General features: G+C 35.6%; 1 long non-coding RNA gene across 1 annotated transcript in view; it reads right to left on the bottom strand.

Annotated features, from left to right (window-relative positions):
* Positions 1-12500, bottom strand: part of LOC135220760 (uncharacterized) — a 157532-nt gene that overhangs the window by 77810 nt on the left and 67222 nt on the right. Inside the window, exon 3 of the long non-coding RNA XR_010315791.1 lies at positions 8216-8344. This is a non-coding gene — a long non-coding RNA (uncharacterized LOC135220760). The remainder of the gene's footprint in view (positions 1-8215; positions 8345-12500) is intronic.

The raw sequence follows: 12500 nt of genomic DNA, 5'->3' as shown, positions 1-12500 counted from the left end.
CACACGCATGTATTGTATGTATGTATATACACATACACACATACATACGGTATGATGATAGTGTAGTGAATTTTCCAAGAGAAGATATTTAAATTTACTTCAAGACAGTCATACAATTACGAGTGCAAGACCACAGCTCGCCCCCGCCCACCCACCACCATATAAATAATACATACATACATACAAACATACATATATATATATATATATATATATATATATATATATATGTGTGTGGATGTGTTGTGTGGTGGGTAGTGTGGTGTGTGGTTATACAAATTTTATTTTATATATAATAATCTATAGATATCTATTATTATATAAAATAACATAATATAACAAACCACATGATTTATATATTATATGTAATGTATTAATATATATATATATAAAGTCATATATATAATAATATATATCTATTATATAATATATATATAAATGGCAGAGCTATGGTCTTGCACTCGTAATTATAGGACTGCCTTAAAAGGAAAACTACACAAATGGTAAGAGTATATTTCAAACATTTTCGCTTCGAAACTCTACTACACTATCACTAAACCGTAAAAAATATATAAATAAATAAATAAATAAACAACAACAACAATAGGCCTGATTTGGAAACTCAATTACTCCAAAAGAAAGGGTAAAGTTGCTGGAGCAGAGGAAGAAGATAAGATGTCAAGTGATTTGTCTTGTATTTTCACTTTGTTCCTTAGGCTTTCATACCTTCGTTATTCCTTCTTCTGTCTACGATATGCTCCGTCCTATCTCGAAATCAGTTGGATCCGTCACACGTGTAAAGGTAAAACATGAAAGATTTTCCTACCATTTTTCCAACAAAATCTCTGTTTTTTTCCTCCATATCCATATTCTGTCCACCTTTTCCCAACGGTATATCACTGACGGCACGCACACGTCAGTTCCTGAGGTTTAGAAGTGATAAGTATATTCATGCGAGCTCTTCTCACCACGACAAGTCTAAGTATATTCAATATCTTTGTTTCGTAGAAGGGCGAGTCTTTTTATACAAGATTCTTCATAAAATTTCTTTAATAGTAATTGTCTCACTTGTTGACGTGGAATGGAATGGAATGGAGTGGAATGGAATGTAATGGAGTGGAATGGAATATGAGATTTAGGCTTGAAGCCAAGCACTGGAACCCAAAGGGATTATTCCGCGCTATCTTATTGACGTACAGCGTCAATTAGACAACCAGGATTCATTGTTATTATTCCCATCTCATGCATTACGAAGTGACAGATCATTTTTCATTCCGTCTTCAACCATGTTCGAATAATGAGCTTTAAAAGAGCTATAGTAGATTCACATCACCCTGATTGTCTGTTGATAAGCCAATCACAGGGCTGAAAACTCTCAGTCTCTCTCGAGAGTTCACACAGGAAGGATGTATGTTCCACCTCTCCTGAGGGATGCTTTAGAAAGAAGTATCCCTCAGGAGAGGTCGAACATACTTCCTGCCCATGTGAAATCTCTCGAGAGACACAAGAGTTTCCAGTCCTCTGATTGGCTTATCAATAGCCAATCAGGAGCGTCGTAAGGGACTGGCCTAGACATCAAATGCACGGTTGATGTGAATCTACTATAGTATGTAGAACTGCATGGCTAGACCTTCAAACTTCGCATTACACATTCATTATAAATTTACTTAAAAGACTGAAAATACATATATGCTTGTTTGTCTTACAGACAGCGAGTTGTAGGAAGGTTTGGATTTTCACAGAATTATCATTAAGCAAAACCTTTCAAAAAATTTCACTGACTGATCAAGAAATAGCAAACTAAGTGACCTTTTTTCTTCAAGAAATAGGTCAATTATGAGGACGCCTGGACTTAGAATCTTACTAGAATTATTTGTATTTGAAAAAAAATGTCATTTATGACCCTACCTATTATATACTGACAAGACAGATAGTAGGACAAGTCTTTCCGTCTTTCTGAAGGAGAGGATATCAAAGCTGCACAAGCATAAATAACTATCTGTCAAAATGTAAATCTTAATTTATAGAAAACAGAACTTTATGAAAAACGTCTGTTACTGTAAACCAAAATTATAAAAAAAATTCACTAGAGTAGTACTTTAAAACCAGCTGGAGTGGTACTTTAATTGCGTAAATGTTGTAAATGTGTGGCGAAAGGGAGGGAAGGGAAGGAAGGGAGGGAGAGGGAGAGGGAGAGGGAGAGGTAGGGCGGTTGGAGGAAGAGTAATAAGCAGCGTAATCAGATTCGGGCTCCAGGTAAGGCCATGCAATGCGGAGGCAATCAATACCCAAATACGACATTCCAATATCGGGTTATCGCTCGGGTGACGATACCTGACAACACCTGCGGAAATTACCTGACTATGCAATGTCTTCGAAATAAAACGAGAGAGAGAGAGAGAGAGAGAGAGAGAGAGAGAGAGAGAGAGAGAGAGAGAGGTTGGTGGTGAAAAGTCCTAGTATATAATTGCTTAGATCGACTTGATTTTAGCATTGGAAACCACGAAAGATTTAAAAGCAACATCAAACTGGTTATTTTCTCTCTCTCTCTCTCTCTCTCTCTCTCTCTCTCTCTCTCTCTCTCTCTCTCTCTGTGCTCTTAATGAAAGGATCATTTCGTTTCTGCATCTTTTCTCGAACATTTCCCTTATAAGGTTTTTACGACAGAAACGTCTGATCTCTAATAACAAAGTTGGCATAATAGTCAAGGCGCTTGATCTTTCACCACGAAAGTTCTTAAAGAAGGAAAGAGAAAGCAATTAGAGAAAACGAGGGACGAATTCACCACATCCATTCAAGAGGTGCATCACCCCCATATTTGCTCCTTCCTAAAGATAACCTCTTTCGCCATTGAAATAATAAAAATTCTTTTTTCTTCAGCCAAGGTCCTATTCCAATGACTGCAGGATTCTGCCTTTCTAAATCCGAAAGCCCATTCACGTTCGCAACCTTCACTACCTTTTACCATTTCCAGAAATTCTCTCTCTCTCTCTCTCTCTCTCTCTCTCTCTCTCTCTCTCCACATTAACCCTCCACCACTCGGCAAGTATTTTCGGGGATGAGGTTGCCATAGTAGACTCACATCAAACGTGCATCTGATGTCTAGGCCAGTCCCTTACGACGCTCCTAATTGGCTGTTGATAAGCCAATCACAGGGCTGGAAACTCTCACTCTCTCTATCGAGAGACTTCACACAGGCAGGATGTATGTTCCACCTCTCCTGAGGAATAGGTCTTACTAAAGTATTCCTCAGGAGAGGTGGAACATACATCCTGCCTGTGTGAACTCTCGAGAAAGACTGAGTTTCCAGCCCTGTGACTGGCTTATCAACGGGCAATCAGGAGCGTCGTAAGGGACTGCGCTAGACATCGGATGCACGGTTGATGCGAATTTACTATAGACCCAAGTCTTTCTCAGTCCCGGCTGGTTCGCTACGGACCTCCTATTGCTGAGGGTAACGCAGGCACGTAAATTTGATGACAGCACACCGGCCTAAATCGATTCAAACTTATTCCTCATCTTGATATCGATAAACTGGAACTCGCCCTCTCGAGGTAATCTTGGAACCATTGGACCAAAGGAAATAAATACACACACACTTTCTCTCTCTCTCATATATATACATATATTACATAAATAATTACACACACACATATATATATATATATATATATATATATATATATATATATATATATATATATATATATATATATATATATGAGAGAGGAGAGAGAGAGAGAGAGAGAGAGAGAGAGAGAGAAGAGAGAGAGAGAGAGAGAGTCATATCGCCCATATTTCTTCACATACTTCACAATACAACGTTGATCTCTGCATGCAGGAGCACGTCTAGTTTTTCTATTTCATTATATATTCGAAAATTTCCATCATTTTGAAGGGGGAAGATTTATTCTAACATATGCAAATTGCCATCACCTGAAGTGAAGTTTCCTCTTGCTTCTTGCGCAAGATTACATTTTGTTATCAGGAAGCCTTCTTCGTTCTTGACAGTTTCTCTCCTGCTTTATAAAATACCCAAAAATTTTCAATTTTAGTTCCTCTGTTCACTTTCATACTGAACCGAATATAAACTCTTATTTCAGTGTGGCATACTGACGATTCTACTTATTCCTTAGGAGCTGCTAATCAGTTTAGTAACATTTAATTCGTAACCTCATATTTTAAAAATCTATGGCTGTGACTGTGACTTTACTTACCAACTTTATTAGAAGACCGTATATAATCATATATATATATATATATATATATATATATATATATATATATATATATAGTATATATATAATATAGTATATATAGTATATATATATATATATATATATATATATATATATATAGATATATATACATATATATACATACATGCATTAAGTTACAAAATTCCTTTAATATCCAATTCGTTCTACCTCGGAATTAATATATTTTCATATATGTTAACCGAAGGGGAACTTTTTAGTTGATAATAAATTCGTCTTCTCGTGGATTTGGTGGTTCGAATCAACGAGAGGACGAAATTATTATCATCAACTAAAAAAAAACACCCTTTCGGTTAACATATATGAAATTATATTAATTCCGAGGTAGAACGAATTGGATATTAAAGGATATTTGCAGCTTAATGTATGTATATGAATCACGGTGATGTGATAAAAGTTCATAAATATATATATATATATATATATATATATATATATATATATATATATATATATCTATATATATAAAATCTTACACATCTATTTCTTCTAAACAATCTTTCTTTATTTCATGAGGTAATGCGCCTCGGGATTATATATTTATCTACTTGTCAAGTCATATTTGTAAAACTCCAACATTCTCCTATTGTTTTTACTCGTTATTTGTAGTTTTTTATTTGGTCTGCACCGGTTCAACTCATGGATATACGAAAGTTCACTATTCTTTAACTAAATATCATATATATATATATATCTTTCATATTCGTAGTTCTGTATAATAAAAAAATTCAATAGTGGTATAATGACAGAGTCAACAACAAAAAATCCTCTACGCTAACAGTCACGCGGCTACAAAAATAAATAAATGAAAGTAAGAAAAGAAAAACAAACTATTACCAAAGGCTTACATTCATTTTTTTTCCGTTTCCTTTGTGGGATTTTCTCCGAGACATTTTCTCGCTTATAAAAGCTTAAAAGGACCTGCCCCGTTTCTCCCCTCCTTATACGAGTTTTTTTTTTTTATGACACTTTCAGATAAAAACCTTTTAAGGGGAAGTTATAGTTAAGTAGAACGTGTGATGTAATAAGTCTTGGCGTACTGTACAATTGAAGCCATTGATAATGATTTTTATTTCAAAGCTATGATTAGTTGTTAATTATGACCATAAAATTGAAACTGGAAAATACCACAGGGAGATAAGGACAGAACATGAGAAATAAATGATATATATATATATAATATACATATATATATATATATATATATATATATATATTATAATATATATACATATATATACAATATATGTACACACACACACACACACACACATATATATCTATATATATATATATATATATAATATATATATTATATATATATATATATATGAAGAAGCCAGGTACTATGTCGTACCTTTAAGTAAATGGGGATACAATCCACAATGAAGTAAGTTCATTGACGCCGAAATAAATTTCCTGGTAGATAGTTTTACTAAACTGTGTTACCCAAAGTTTTTTATACTACAGTCTCTATCTAAAGCTAGATCGATGTTTTACGCCCCTCAATGATATAACTGAAAAGGCAGATTTTAAGGCATCTCTGCCTCTTTCCTTATAATAGAGAACTAATAAATTTTTTCTAGGCAGCTTAAAGGAAAAAGAACGGCTTCAACGTAGTTTTTCAGTACAACAGTACAATCAAGAGAAACTCATTAAAAATAACCCAGGGTAATAGAGAGAATGTAGGAGATATGTAATACCTTGTAGTGATTGCAATGAATGTTACGTGGGAGAAAGCGGACGTTCCATTGATAAGAGAAGGGAAGAACACGTTGCTGCTTGCAGAAGGGGAAGTTCATACAGTGCAATTGCGCAACATACATGGGAGAAAAACCACGCAATAAACTTTAAAGGTACCAAGGTTGTTTTTGCATGTAACGGACCGGACTTTGAGACGAGTAGTAGAAGGGGCGTTAATTTCATTAAACGAGACCTTTGCAGGAAATACTGGCATTACAGATAATACAGCTATTTGTGAAGAGATATGTAGGAAAGGGAAAATTTCAAACTTTAGAAATATATGTGCCAATAACGATGCTGCTTCCTCTCCTGTTTACTCCACTCAGGTCATTTCTCCAACAAACCACCCAACCACCATAGAACAAGCAGTTGACAATAGAAACATTCCCCCACGAAGATCAAGACGAATTCTGGAAAGAACGAGGGCTCAACCGCCTGATCATTCATAATATGAACTAGCTGTTACCTAACCGTTGTTTTTCAAATGTGCTCTTGCTTGTTAGTTCCTTGAGGTGACATATCACACTTTAGTGAACAAGACCACAGTTGATGGTCGAAAGCTCTAATCCTTTACAAGAACTATATATTTTAAATTACAAGAGGAATTTACTTCATTGTGGATTGTATCCCCATATATATATAATATATAGTATATATATATATATATATATATATATATATATATATATATATATATATATATATATATATATGTTAATAAACAAAGTGAATAAAATTGCCTCAAAACTAATCATCGTTGGGAACCAAGAGCGAAAACATTTGACGTCCAAATAAACAAAACGCATGCTAATCAAAGAAACATAATAGCAAGTAAATAGTGTAATGTTGAATGAATCAAACTTAACATAAACAAACATTTAGAAACATGAAAAGAGCATCAAGTGAAAACCGAGTCCGCGCTAAAATGAAAACGTTGAATAAACATTAGCGATAAAAAGCCCATTAGTAATTTCGCCCTTAGAGGCTGGATGGGATATTAGATTTAACGGAGGGGGGAGGGGGGGGGGGGGGGGGGGGGGGGGGGGGGGGGGGGGGGGGGGGTGGGGGGGGGGGGGGGGGGGGTGGGGGGGGGGGGGGGGGGGGGGCATGATGAAGGGGAAGCCTCTGGGTAAAACCCGCCGGGGAACGACTTCTGCAAAGGGCGTGACTTTCCCGCAAGACCTGAAGGCGTCAGTTTACCGTGATAAAGAAGTTCCTATATGAAATTTGATTGCTTGGATTCAAATTTCGATGGAGAGACTCGTAAAACCAAAGGATTCTCAAAAGAAGTAGGAGCAATATTTTGTTTGATACTTTTCTAAACCATTTATGTAATAACTGATTCTGCAAATGAATCCTTGGAAAAATCTGAAGCAATATGAAACTCGATCATGAAGTCTAAGAAGCAGGAGCAATATTTTGGTCAAGTTTTATTACATAAGTTATGTAAGCAATGACTCCGTCTCTTCCTCTGACAATCACCATGAAAATAAGAACGATAAGACCTTACGGCAATAATAATTTACCGGCAAAAGCATTTATCACGTATTATATAATATCTTCCGCCTATTTACATTACACAATGAAAAAATAACAATGATTTGACACACATGATACACTTCTCGGAGTGTGCAATGATTATATAATTATATTCACTAACCGTAAAAATGAATAGCAGTGTACACTGTTCAATATACAAGAAAACACCAATTCATAATTTTTTTTGCAACTAAATATAAAATTACTCACATATTCCATGTTTTTTTTTTTTTTTTTTTTTTTTTTTTGCAAATACACAGTAAATTATTCACATCTTCCAGGTTGCAAATAAACAAAAAAGCTCACACATTCAAGGGCACACCAATCCAAAAATATTTTGCAACTAAACATTAAATTAATCACATCTTCCAGGATTCCTGGAAACACCAATTCACAATTTTTATGCAACTAAATTAAATTATTCATTATCGTCTAGGAAACACCAATTTACAATTTTTTTTAGCAACTAAACATAAAATGACTCACATCTTCCAGGATTCCTGGAAACACCAATTCACATTTTTTTTTACAACTACCCATAAAATGACTCACATACACTAATCCGATTCTTTCATTTATTCCTTAGGAAATAGTTTACGCATGTATACAAATGCATCCATTTGCATGCGCACAAAAACTTGTATACTTGTACTTACTTGTAGGTGGAGAGAGAGACTCGAGACCAGAGCTTGTTAGTGTCCGACGACTAGTCAACATCGTCTGCGCCATCAAGCAATTTGGATTAATTAAAACGAGTGCTGCGGCCTGGCATAAACAACGTCCTCCTGCCGAGATGACAAGACAACAAAAGCAAGGTAAAATGTCGGTACACTATAAGGTATTAACTATTTTTGTAATATTATTATTAACATCATTATTGTTTACAAAAATCTTTTAATCGAATGAATTACTAAAATCTCCACTTGTTATTTTCTCCGGTTTGGAAAGTAATAATAATAATAATAATAATAATAATAATAATAATAATAATAATAATAATAATAATAATAATAATAGTGAAGAAATCCACAATGGTCAGGATTTCTTCACCATCATTATTTTCATTATTAATGTTATATTATCATTATTACTTTCCAAAACAGGAGAAAATAACTAATATAGATAACAAATGGAGATAAATAAAAAAACGGAAAAATATGTTAATAAAATACTACATAAATTAGAGAGAAGCTCAGACAAGAATGAATGTCGCCTACATGAAGCATCAACTTCTTTAATAAATGACTACATAGCATTTAGGCCAATGGCCAAGAGCTGAGACCTATGAGGTCATTCAGCGCTGGAAGGGAAACTGAAAGTAGAAAGGACTGGAAGGTGGAAGAAGAGGAAAGTGAGATGGAAAAAAAAAAAGAGAATACGAACGGAGGTACAGTAAGACGAATGGAAGGGGTTGCAGCTAGGGGCCGAAGGGATACTGCAAAGAATCATAAGTAATGTCTACTGTGCACCACAAGAGGTGCACTCACGGCAATAACGGCCCCCCCACCCCCACGGGGTACTCCTTTGATAATCATTTAAACCAAAAGAGGAAAAAATGTAGAGGATAAAATAACAAATGAGTAAACAATGAATATAAATCAACAAATAAACGAATATACTAACAAAAAAACTGTTACAATTAAGAGCAGTTGCTCAAACAATAGTGTTTGTCGATTTAATGAAGAAACAGCACCTGTAGTAAACAAAGGAACGTCGTCATCGCTAACACTACCAGAAAATCGTCAACAATACTACTGCCAATGGAAGTCTGTTTTATAATTCTACCGTGTAAAGAATAAGGACCTCTGGCACTGGATAGTGTGACAACATCGTACTCGAAAGAGTGGATGATGCTGATGTTGATGTTTTGCTCTACAAAGCGAGTGGCGTATCTACGTAGTAGATGCTTGGAGTGTCTGGCTACAGATGGTAATGTTTGTTTGTATGGTGTTTTTACGTTGCATGGAACCAGTGGTTATTCAGCAACGGGACCGACGGCTTTACGTGACTTCCGAACCACGCCCAGAGTGAACTTCTGTCACTAGAAATACACATCTCTCACACATCAATGGAATGCCCGATAATCGAACTCGCGGCCACCGAGGTGGCAGGCAGAAACCATACCGATCACGCCACTGAGGCGCTACAGATGGTAAAGGAATTCGGAGGAAATATTGATTATTGCACGAGAACAACCATAACCATGGCACCATTTACCTATGTATGTATATATGTGTGTGTATATAATATATATATATATATATATATATATTATATATATATATATATATATCAGTAGAAGGATACACAGTAATATTCTGGTTTATCCAGACAAGATATATTTGTGAAAATATTTACAAGTACATCTCGTCAAACAAGAATATTACTGGGGATCCTTCTGCTGATTACTTAGAAGCACAATACGGTGTTTTATATCGCATATATATATATGTGTGTATATATAAAAAGATAATATTTATATAAATATATATATATATGAACACTAGTATGCGAAGTTGTTGATGACGCATACCTGCCACTAGAAAAAAAAAAGTATGCATTCGATGCGAATAGAATTCGAAGGTGGCAAGACCCTCTCCCATGAACGTGCGAGGTCAAACAATACACTTTATGCAAATTTCAATTAAATCGCCTCACTCCGCTTTAGTGGAGGAGGCTGCGCTTCCAAATCATTCGATGTTCTCGGTTCTGATAAATTGGAAAAAACTATTTGTTTCTGACGGTTCTTTATTCGTGAGGGATTTTGCCATAAGGTGTTTGTGACTAATCATCTTTTGTACAACATTACATAAAGAACTGTTAGTGTTTGTGTTTTTGTCACTTGCGACAAATACAGAAAAATAAAATGTATAATCTCGCCCAACCAGGATAAAAAAAAAAAAAAACTTGCATTAACTCTTTTGTTGGCATTTTCCAGCTATAGAGGATTCACATCAACCGTGCATTTGACGTCTAGGCCCGTCCCTTACGACGCTCCTGATTGGCTGTTGATCAGCCAATCACAGGGCTCGAAACTCTCAGTCTTTCGAGAGAGTTCACATGGGCAGGATGTATGCTCCACCTCTCCAGAAAGACCTATCCCCCAAGAGAGGTGGAACATACATCCTGCCTATGTGAACTCTCGAGAGACAGAGTTTCCAGCCCTGTAATTGGCTTATCAACAGCCAATCAGGAGTGTCGTAAGAGATTGACCTAGACGTCAAATGCACAGTTGATGTGAATCCTCCATAGCTGGAAAATGTCAACAAAAGAGTTAATGCAAGTTTTTTTTTTATCCTGGTTGGGCGAGATTATGTATTTTTTTCTGTATTTATCGCAAGTGACAAAAGGACAAACACTAACAGTTCTTTATGTAATGTCGTACTAAAGGTGATTAGATGATATTTCTTTGGATGCAAATTAAAAACAAACACGTATACGCCTATTTAAAAATCTATGATACAAATAAGCCAGAACAAAACTGAATCCATCCGCTGATATCGTTCTTATTTCTCTGCTAATGGTGACTCTAAAATCATCAAAAGTTTAGTAACATGAATTTCCTATAGATCAAATGGTAGTTCTCCGTTACGCCTAGAATATATATACTACGTGACAAAACCATGATTATCATCTACCTGGCAAAACCATGATTATTAGTCAGTTTTTTTTATATCCAATGAAAAATGCTTAAACTGGAATCTTTTTAATTTTCATAATCTACCGATGAGACTCGGGAGGGAGTGGAATCACGTTCAGAAGTAAATTTTAAATTTCCTTTGTTCTCATTTGGTATTTACTCATTTCCTCATAATGACAATTTCCTTATCAACAAAAAATCTTGAGGAATGATGTATTTCAACCTCTCAACAGTTTACCCTCATGTAATGTGATGTGGCTGGTCACAAAAAAAAAAAAAAAAAAAAAAGAAAAAAAAAAAAAAAAAAAAACACACACCACACACACACACACATTAGGGTCTCCCCCATCTCTTCCTAGATTTCGAATTTTGACTCTCAGTCGTTAGTTTACTAGAGATAAGGTCTCTGGCATCAAGAACCATACTGTGCTTTTTACTCTTCATGATCGATGCGAATATGAAGTCAAGTAGAGTAGACACGCCCTTACTCTAGGAAGAAGTAAGAGGCTTTTAATACGCAGCCATGTTGCTTGGCAGTCGATGATCAACTGAATCTCGAGTAAAAATAACTTACCTAGTTTCCTGGAATACAATCCAACTTTTCTGAATGGTTACAAGTTGTCACGCAGTCGAAAAAAATGAAGGTTAGATGAATCACAGAATTTATCTGATTTTGTGAAATACTGCAAAATACAGGTAGCCTTCTGAAGTATCAAATATTTAGTTTTTGGGGGAAAAAAGTGACAAAAAAAATTATCTCATCAAAAAGTCATGCTATAATTTTCCTTAAGTCCACCAAAAATCTTTGAGTCGGGTTGAGTTGAATATAGAATTTAGGCCAACGGCCAAGCACCGGGACCTATGAGGTCATTCAGCGCTGAAACTGAAATTGACAATAAAGGGTTTGAAAGGTGTAACAGGAGGTAAACCTCGCAGTTGCCCTATGAATCAATTGTTAGGAGAGGTAGGAAAGTAAGATGGAAGAGAATATGAAAGGAGGTACAGTAAAAAGAACGGAAGTGGTTGCAGCTAGGGGTCGAAGGCCACTGCAAAGAACCTTAAGTAATGCCTACAGCTTACTGCATGAGGTCCACTAACGGCACTAACTCCCCTTCTCCCCCTACGGGATAGAAAATCCTTGTCAGGAGCAGTAACTGCAGTATAATCAGTTACTTGTGCCGAAGAGATTGTAGTTATGTGACCAAATTGTTTGAAATTCATATGAAAAATAACTGTTCAACCACTCCAGGATTTCATCAACTTACCCAAGCTAACCCAAATTATCAAAGCCCAATACACTT

The sequence above is a fragment of the Macrobrachium nipponense genome, chromosome 20 (assembly GCF_015104395.2).
Source record: "Macrobrachium nipponense isolate FS-2020 chromosome 20, ASM1510439v2, whole genome shotgun sequence".
NCBI lineage: Eukaryota > Metazoa > Arthropoda > Malacostraca > Decapoda > Palaemonidae > Macrobrachium > Macrobrachium nipponense.
The sequence above is the reverse complement of the archived record's forward strand: the minus strand, read 5'-3'. Positions and strand labels throughout refer to the sequence as shown.